Genomic DNA, 10,670 nt, shown 5'->3' with positions numbered 1-10,670 from the left:
GCAAATGAGACACGGAGATTTGTTTTACCGAGGTTCGGTTCTTGCAAACCTACTCCCCGTTGAGGAGGCCACAAAGGCCGGGTCTCTTTCAACCCTTCCCTCTCTCAAACGGTCCCACGGACCGAGTGAGCTTCTCTTCTCTAATCAAAGCCGGGAACAAAACTTCCCCGCAAGGGCCACCACACAATTGGTGCCTCTTGCCTTGATTACAATGGAGTTGTGATCTCAAGAACAAGTGAGAAAGAAAAGAAGCAATCCAAGCGCAAGAGCTCAAATGAACACGGCAAATCACTCTCACTAGTCACTAGGGCTTTGTGTGGAATTGGAGAGGATTTGATCTCTTTAGTGTGTCTAGAATTGAATGCTAGAGCTCTTGTAGTAGTTGAGAAGTGGAAAACTTGGATGCAATGAATGGTGGGGTGGTTGGGGTATTTATAGCCCCAACCACCAAAAGTGACCGTTGCTGGCAGCCTCTGTTCGATGGCGCACCGGACAGTCCGGTGCACACCGGACAGTCCGGTGCCTCTGCCACGTCACCATTGCCGTTGGATTCTGACCGTTGAAGCTTCTGACTTGTGGGCCTGCCGAGGTGTCCGGTGCACACCGGACATGCACTGTTTGATGTCCGGTGCACCGGTATGGGCAGCCCTGACGTCTGCGCGCGCTGCGCGCGCATTTAATGCTCCGCAGGGAGCCGTTGGCGCCGCAGAGAGCCGTTGCTCCGCTGGCACACCGGACAGTCCGGTGCACACCGGACAGTCCGGTGAATTATAGCGGAGCGGCTGTCGTGAAAACCCGAGGATGACGAGTTCCGGAGGCCGCGGTTCGTTGGCGCACCGGACATGTCCGGTGCACACCGGACAGTCCGGTGAATTATAGCGCGCCGGCCTCCGCGAATTCCCGAGGGCGAAGGGTTGAAGTCGAAGTCCTCTGGCGAAGGGTAGAAAACGAAGTCTACGGGCGCACCGGACACTGTCCGGTGCACACCGGACAGTCCGGTGCCTCCAGCCAGAGGTGCCCTCGGTTGCCTTATTGCTCCTTTGTTGAATCCAACACTTGGTCTTTTTATTGGCTAGATGTGAACCTTTTGCACCTGTATAACTTATACACTAGAGCAAACTAGTCAGTCCAATATTTGTGTTGGGCAATTCAACCACCAAAATTATTTAGGAACTAGGTGTAAGCCTAATTCCCTTTCACTGGGGCTGAGGCCGAGTGGCTTCGTGATTTCCTATTGGACTTACCGGTAGTTGAAAAACCGATACCGGCTATTTCCATGAACTGTGACAACCAAACAGTGATTACAAAGGTTAACAGTTCTAGGAATAACATGAAGTCTACAAGGCATGTTAAGAGGAGATTGAAATCTGTCAGAAAGTTGAAAAACTCTGGAGTTATAACTGTGGATTATGTCCACACATCGAATAATCTGGCAGATCAATTCACTAAGGGTCTGTCACGCAATGTGATAGAAAGTGCATCGAGGGAAATGGGTATGAGATCCATGTGAGATCTACTCTAGTGGTAACCTGCTCTATGTGATCGGAGATCCCGTGAAGTAGAGTGGAGAAACAAGCTAGGAGTAGATTGTGAGGAAAGATCCCTTCCTTAACTCATTTCTGATGCACATCTTTCCTATCTGTAAGGCAGGATGATTTTTACCTTAATGTATTCCAAGAGTCTTATAAAGGTGAGATGTTGTCCTACAGAACATCTTTCGAGGAATACACCTATATGAGTCAGACTGCTGGTCACAGTCTATGGGACTTGGGTAATCCCTAAATACTCATGAAAGGCACTGAAGTGTGACTTATATGCCTCTAAACAGCGGGAATACCCTTTTGCAGCCTAGTATCAGCAAAGGATTTGAGTGAATCCTATTTCGCACAAAACTATCAATTCAAGGCATAGTCCATTGTTCAGTTGTGAATAAGTGAAACTCTTATTCTAGATGGATGTTCAACTTAACAGTCTCCATCGAAACACTGGTATATCAAAGGATTGTGATTCTGATACTTCATCATTACAAACCCTAGAGTTTGGTGGGGATTGTTGGATCTTTTATGGGCTTGGCCCATTTATTAAATAAACTCTAAGGTGTGTAATGGTGGAGAATACCAATAGTACCACATTGGAAGTCCAAGGGTCTTTTGGCTTGACTTATATGGTGGGATTTATTCCACTTAACTTGAGAAGTCAAGAAATGGACAAGGGCGTGCCACACGCGCGCGCGCGCGCCGCCGCCGCCGCCGGCCGGGCCGGGCGTGGCGAGGCAGGCAGGCGAGCGGGCGTGGTGTGGTTGTGTTAATTTTTAGCACTCACTAACCGCGTTAACCTTTCAGTTGCCTGTCTCTTCGTCAGCCGAGTGACCCTGTCTCTTCGTCAGCCTGCCGAGTGACCCTTCTCCTTCAGCTGACCGACTCATGGCGCGACTCGGCGAGAGCTGGCCGACTCATGGGATGACTCGGCGAGAGCTGACCGACTCTTGGCGTGACTCGGCGACCTTTCTCCTTCAGCTTCCCTCTGCGAGAGGTTAAATAGAGGAGCACCCCTGTCACTCTGCGAGGGTATTTCCACAGTCTCACAGTCCAGCCGCCAAGTGAGGGTATTTCCATCTCGTGACTCTGCGCGCACAGAGAAGCAAGAGGGCAGGTGCCTCCGAAGCCGGTGCCGTTCGAGACCTTGCACGGGGGATCGGCAATTATGTTTTTGGGGGAGCGTCTACGCGACTGCCCAAAACATCTTCAACATGACAAAGGAATCTGGCCAAGGATCTGGATCATCAGAGCGCATGAGAGGGTATGATCAGTTTATTTACTTACTGTTTTGTGTTCTGGAAATTATATATGTTTCATATATTCATCTATGTTGTTTCATATTTACGAATGATTTTATCTTATCTGTTCTGTCTTATTATAATATGATAGATCTGTCTGTTTTAATTTTACAGACATGCTATTTATGTTTCTATCTGTTTATTTTCAATTGTTCAGTCAGTTTACATGTTTATCGTATTTATATGATTTATATAATTCACATGCTCTATGTTCTCTTGATTTATATTGGTATGGATCAATTTAAGATCACGATTTATATGGTTAATTATTTATTATATGTCATCATCATAATGTTAATTTATGGAATTAAAATAATACGGAAAATGCCTATAATTCTAACACCGAGAACAGGACTAAATACTCCAGCCGCAAAACGAGAAAATGAAAATTACAGACCCGTCACTGGGCCCAATCTGCCCCATGGGATCAGACACTGGGCTTCACACGACGACAGCCTCTTCTGCATGTTGCTATTCCTTCAACAGTCCTCACATTACATGACAGGAACAGGAATCCTCTGAACCAATGAGCACTGGAGTACTGGACGACAAATGTCTGCATATGTTCATCTGCGAAATGAAGCGATCACATTTTCACCTCTTGTGAATGTCAGATTGTATGTAACTTCGCCTGCAATGGGATTAGGGTAGTTGATGTTGCTTGATAGGGGGAGAAGAAACAAGAAAAGGGAGATCAGTTAGGAAATTAGGTAGATTAGTAGCCTGCAAGCATGCTTGAGCATTTCTTTCTACGAGCTAACTGGTCTCTAATTTCTCCGGTGAACACATTGCTATTTTCTTGATACAGGGTTGTGTGCATTGCACAGTAGCTACTGCCTGACTGATTACAGGCATATCATTTTTGTACTCTGAGATTTTTTTGTTTGAAGATCATTCAAATATCTATTGAGATTATCTGTATTTTCCGTTTGACAATTTTCTGTTATGCTGACATGCTAGATAAGAATTTGACAAGTGAAACACTCCCAGGGTCTATCATATGTGTTTTAGTTATCACTGCTAAAAGTCATACTTCACATTGTTTACGCTCACTGTTTGACACTTCTCACATGTTCATGCCATTCATAGCCCCTCGTGCATTTTGAACTCCATGCCCTATAGTTTTTGAGAAATTCTAGTGTTTAGCACTTACATTATCTTACAGGTTGATTCGTTTGAATTTCCTATTTAGATAGCCAGTTATGTTATGCCATTTGAATGAAAATTTAGCCCCCTCCCTTTGGTTTGTTTTTTAATATAAATGCATGCACTTTATTGTAATATAATAAGGGATAATTGAACTGATCCAATTGCAACGACCTTCTGATTTTGATGCTTCAAGTTTGATCCGCGTCATGGACCTGATATGTAGGGCATTTATCTTTTTACAAGCATGCAACAAATGAATGTATCCCTGTGGTTTTTTATGGATGTTAGATTGCATCTAATCCTGACAGATTCTTTGAGTCATTTAAACTAGCTTCAGTTCTCTGTGTCATTTACAGGATGGATGATGTAACCGAACAGTGAAAATGAGCCATGTACTAAATTCTAGAAAACACACATGATTTAGGTGACATGAGATGGATTCACTCAATCTAGCCCTGTATTGGATCCCTGTGTGTACTAAATACTAGCCTACCCAACAAGGTCTTAGGGAGTCTAATCTTAGAGCAAATAGCAGTTTTTTTGCTTGGCTCCATCCTTTAAAAACTAATAGGCTTGGCTCCTTTGCTTAGCAAGTTTAGCCAAAAGCGATTGAAACAGCGAGTCCTCCTCTCAGTGCGAGTGCTTTGTCCTGCAGGGGTGCGGGCGTTCAACGTGGCCAAAAGCGAGTGCTTCGTCCAGGCATGGGTGCGGGCGCTCGGTGAGCTTCCAGCGTGAGCTCCCTAGCGCTGACACAGGTGTGGGCGATGACGAGCTCCCCAGCATGAGCTCCCTAGCGCGGGTACAGCCGCTCGGCATGAGCTTACCAGCAATGGAGCCGTGACTCGAGCAGATCTTTAGCTCGCGCAGGCAGAAGTGGAGAGAAGTCGCGCCGAGCTATAGGCATCGGTCTATTTTCCTTGCCCTTACCCCATCAGTTGTTAATTCACTTTCTTCGCTGTTTTTTTCCTTCCTTAACGACGATGGATGACCACTGTGCACAATGGTAGATGACGGCTCTGACGATGACGGCACTATGTCCTCTCCTAACCACATGTATTGCTTTTTCGATTTATAGTTTTAGTTTGCACAACTGATCTATTTGAACAAAAAGGCTATTCTTGATTGGGTCGAGTGACCCAAGTTAGCTCCTTGATCTTCCAATTTCAGATATGGGCAGTCAGCTTCAATCAATTTCAATTAGCCTCCCATCAAGAGCGTATAAAACTCTATTGACTTGCTTAGCAACACCATTTTCAGTTAGCTTACGTTTTGGTTAGCAGATTCAAAATAGCAGATTCAAGTTAGCATTGTTTCATGTTAGTAGATTCAAGTTAACATTGTTTCAAGTTAGCTGATTCAAGTTACCATTGTTTCATGTTAGCAAATTCAAGTTAGCATTGTATTAGTTTCAATTATATGTTTTGTAAGTTGTTTAAGTGATAAAATACTAACCTTTAATTATTAGCATAAGTGCTCTATTTATATTTCACACTACAGTGTTTTCCATTTGAAATTATTTGAGTGAATTTTTTCTAACTATACAGATCATTTGTATGGAGTTTCAAGTGCATGTTGGGGAGTACTTAGATGGTAGTGCAAATGGATATTCTGGTGGCAGGGTCGGTTTAAATGAGATTTATGGAACTAATGGGGTTGACTAATTTGTAATGTAGGAAAATCTTGTGTATCATGGTTACAAAGGAAATGTCACCTTGTACTATTTGAAACCTGGTCATATACCACCACAAGGTCTTGTTTTGATGGATAATGCCAAACATGTATAGCAATTGATGTAGGATCACGAGGGCCTAAAGGTGTGTAAATTGTTCATTGTGAAGTGAAGCCTCCTGGAATGTTAAAACCAGATGGTAGAAAAAATGTCAATCGTGATGGATATGACAGTGAGAACTCATATAGTAGTGATGCATGGGAACGTGAAGCAAGATATGATACATGTAAAGATGAAGAATATGGAGCATGGGTAACTAAAGAAGGGATGAAGATTTATATGTGATCTAGAATAGCAATAACTCAAACAAAATTAGAAAGAGCCTACTAGAAAGTTGATAACCAAAATTGATAATACAAGAGTTTATTTGACAGATGAACCTAATGAAGATGGTCATAGTCCCTTCAGTTCTGATGATGAGAGTATATATGTGCAAAGGTCTCTTAGGGTTGATTATGTGAGGTTTGACGATGCAACCATGAGAAACCCAATATGGATATTGGAATAGTTTTTACTGATGTGAAGTAGTTCAGAGATAAACTAAATAATTTGATCATTTCTAAGGATAAAGAGATTATGAGGCCTAAGAATGATCGCGTACAAGTTTTGGCCAAGTGTAAAATTGTAGATGTCCTTGGGGTGTGTGTGTGTGTGTGTGTATATATATATATATATATATGCCCCTAGACTTCTGGATGGTTGTTCTTTCAAGATCAAGAAGTATGTAAAAGTTCATAGTTGTGGGAAAAATCGCATAGTCAAGCAAATGGATGCTAAATGGATTGGTACCAAGTATGAGCATTTCTTTAGAAGTGATAAAGATTGGCGAGTGAAATCCCTTAGGGACACCATTCTTAGAGACACACATGTGGGCATTTAACTTACCAAAGCCTATATAGCAAAGATATATGTAGTGCAAAAGATTGGTGGTGACTATCAAGAACAATACAAGATTATGCTCACATTGTGTTATTTGTTAGTCCAGGAAGTTGCTGAGTGATAAAATGCTTTACGGATCTAGCACGAGTATTAAATCCTAGATTTGAGAGGATGGGTGTGTCCTTTGATGCTCAAGTAAAATGTTTCTTGGTTGGTTGTAGACATTTCATTGGGTTAGATGACACCCATGAGAAACTTCCAAATGGATGGCATATTTTAACTGCACAAGGAAGAAATGCAAATAATAACTTTTTCGTATAGCACTTGCTTTGGTAGAGGCTAAAAATGGTAATGCATGGACATGGTTTTTTGAGTTATTGGTGCAATCCATTGGGCAAGGAGAGCACTATGGTGGATGGGCAATTATGAGTGATAGAAAAAGTATTATTAATATGTAGTTTATTGTTATTTCCATTTGCTTTATGTTCAGTTTCTATTTCCCCTAGTTCATTTGATTTTGCTTTATGCAGGGCCTAGAATATGGTGTCAAAGCTATTTTCCCACATGGAGAGCACAAGTCTTGTTTGAAGCACTTGTATGCAAATTTCTCAAGGGCTAGATTCAAGGGTCCTCAACTTAAGGAGCTAATGGATATGGATGCATATGCATACAAAGAGTTTGATTTTAAACAAACAAAGGATGAAATTAAGAAAGAGAACGCTAGAGGCTGGAAATGGTCGTCTCGCATTGATAGTAAGCATTGGTCAAGGCATAGGTTCAACCCCCATGCTAAAACTAACTTGGTAGTGAATAATATTAGTGAGGATTGGAGGCTAGAGAAGAAATTATGTGCACAATGATGGAGCATGTAAGGAAAATGGACCTTGGCTCATTTGACTAAGTGATTTTGGTGTTTGATGGTCAACATAACCAGTGAACTAATGTGTGTGCAAGTGTTTGTGTTTTGTAGTTCACATAATGCAAAGTTGATTGGACTAAAGGCTCTAAGGATGCAACACCTCAAAAGAAGACTTAGAAGACTCATAAAGACCTACAAATATTTAGAACAAGTCCAAGACACAAGACCAAAAGAGCCCAAGCAAAAAAAGTTGTAGAAATAGAAGATGGGCTGAAACTGGGTTCACTGGACCATGAGGGTGGCGTACTGGACTGAGGCATCAGACCGGTTTGACAGAGAGGCCTTCTCAGGTTTTTGGCAAGATAGGGCACCAGATCGGTGACTGTACACCAGACCGGTCCAAACAGTCGGCAACGGCTAGTCGACCAACAATCATCTGACGTGGTGGGCACCGGACTGTGTGGGTGGCACACCGAACTGCTACTATAGCAGCCAAAAGCCAACAGCTAGCTAGCGTGGAGGCGCCGGACCCTCGATCCAGTGGCGTAAAACACTAGGATTCCTCCAACGGCTCTATTTAGATGGGGGCTCTATATATACCCCCTTGGTCGGCCATATGAAGGTGTGGAGAGCTCAAGAAGTTTGCCCAAGTGTAGAGACACATCTCCAATAGCTCAAACACCCAAGTGCTTAATAGATTCACTCAGTGATTAGTGTTGGTGCCTTGCTAAGTGATTAGGTTAGTTAGACTACTTTAGCGTTTGCTCTAGGCTTGTTCCTAGGTTGTTGAGTGAGATTAGAAAAAATCCACAAACCCCTCGCTCTTGTGCTAGTCGTAGTAATATTGTACCAAGTGGGGCGATGTCTTGCGAGACCACACCAACCACGATTGTGGTGCTGCCGCTACCATGTACCGAAGGGAACGATACCCACAACGTTTCAACCAGAAGCTCGATAGCGAATACGACGAGGAGCGTCTGACAGGAGGCCAGAAGCAGAGCACCACTTGCGCGTACAGAAGGCTCACGGGTCTCTATGGAGTTACCTGTCACGATGCTTGGCCCTCGTGTGGGCTTCTCTTTGCGTAGGGGCACCAACCAGGATTAGTCAGAACCTTGCGCGGTTCTAGATACCTCGGTAAAAATACCAGCATGTCCACAGGAGTTTGCAATCTCTACCTTTGCTCTTTAACTTCCGCATTTACATTAAATACTTAAGTTTCAATCTCCTTATTCCTAGTTTAGAATATTTATAATTGGAACTTAGGTGGCATAAATCTTTTTGCGGTAGAGATTGTAGCACTTAGACCGAAACCAGTTTGCACATTTTTTTGTTTAGTTATTTGCATAGGTTTTGTTTAGGAGATTTATTTGTGGCCTAGATTAGCAAGAACTATAGAAGTCCTAATTCATCCCCCTCTTAGGTGTCCATGTTCCTTTGAATTGGTATCAGGGCTCGGTTTGGCTCATTAGGATTCTTTTAGCTTAATCGTTAATCAAGCCAACACTTTTTATAGGAGAGGAAAGGATACTCATAGGCCACCACACTTCGACGGTGCTAACTTTCCCTATTATAGCGCCAGGATGGATTGGTACCTAGAATTCGTTGATCTAGGTGTTTAGAGAGTTACTCGTGACAAAATGAAACCATCTAAGAATCCCGAAAAGCTCACTACGAGTGACGAAAAAGAAATTCATTTAAATGCAAGAGCCAAAAATTGCTTGTATGAATCTCTTATCATGGAAATTTTCAATCTATTATTTACTTTGAAAACTATTAATGAGATATGGCTAAAATTACAAGAGCTCCATGATGACACATCCAATATCCGTGAGCATAAACATTGCCTAGTCTTGAATGAATATAATTCTTTTGCCATGAAAGAAAATGAGTTTGTTAGAGATATGTATTATAGTTTGAATTTTATTATTAATGAGCTCAACTCTATTGGAATAAATAAGCTAGGTGATGTGAACATTGTAAGGAAGATCATCTCCCTTCTACCTCAACAAAAATATGGGAGCATCATCACCATTCTTCACCATTTGGAGGACTTGAACCAAATGACCCTCACGCTTTTGATCGAAAAAATTATGGCATTTGAGATGTCACAAAAGATGTGTCAAGAAGAATCAACCCCTTTAAAGCCATGTCTGTTCACCTATGATGAGCACAAAATGATGAAAGGCAAGAAGAAGGTTGAAAGGTTAAGTTCCTCAAGTGAAGAAGAGGAATATGAAGAAGAAGATGAAGAAGATGATGAAGAAGAAGAAGAAGATGATGATGATGACGATGGTCAAGCCTCTACATGACCCTTTGGGGATGAAGAAACAGTTTGACATGTTAGAAAGGTAATGAGGATGATTCGCAAGATTAATCTAATGGGTGTACCCCTACAGGTTGAGGATCTTCTCTTTAACATTGACATGAAAAAGCAAAGAAAGAGATGATGCTTTGCATGTAGGGCGAAGGGCCACTTTCGGGATAATTGCCCACAAATTCCTTATGGTAAGAGGTAACACGAGTATCCCATCCTCTAGTCATGATAGTAATAGTGATGATGAAGATAAACCCTCTCTAGATGAACTTGCGCATGCCGTTAAATTTTTGAGGATGTTTGTACTAAAAAGGCTCAATTAAGTGCTAAAATCTAAGTTGCTTAGCTCTAGGGATGAAAACGGTCGGTAAACACTAAAATCATTACCGTTTTCATATTTTTTATCGGAAACAAAATCGAAAACGGTAACTCCGGAAACGGAAACGATATCGGTATTTCGGAAACATCGGAAACGAAAGTTCGGTGCGGAAAATATACCGGTAACGGTCGAAATCTAAAATACGATCGATAAACGTATCAAACTTCACAATAAAACAAAATTGACAAAAGATCACAAATATCACAAGTTCACAATTCATGATATAACAAGTTCAGAAGGATCACAAATTTATAATATAAAAAGTTTACAAAGATCACAAGTTCACAATATAACAAGTTCATAAAGATCACAAGTTCACAGACTCAAAGTTCACAATTCACAATATCCACTCGATTTAGTTGACATGACATGCTTACTCATAAAATATTTTTTCCTCACATAAAAGGTTTTTTCATAGCCTCACAGGAAAACCCTAAAATCTAGTGTGTGAAAAAGACACACTGTCGGCTCTCTATCATTATATATTACTAATACATAACATGTGCATAGAAAATGATGGAT

This window comes from Zea mays, chromosome 3 (genome assembly GCF_902167145.1).
Source record: "Zea mays cultivar B73 chromosome 3, Zm-B73-REFERENCE-NAM-5.0, whole genome shotgun sequence".
Taxonomy (NCBI): domain Eukaryota; kingdom Viridiplantae; phylum Streptophyta; class Magnoliopsida; order Poales; family Poaceae; genus Zea; species Zea mays.
The sequence above is the reverse complement of the archived record's forward strand: the minus strand, read 5'-3'. Positions refer to the sequence as shown.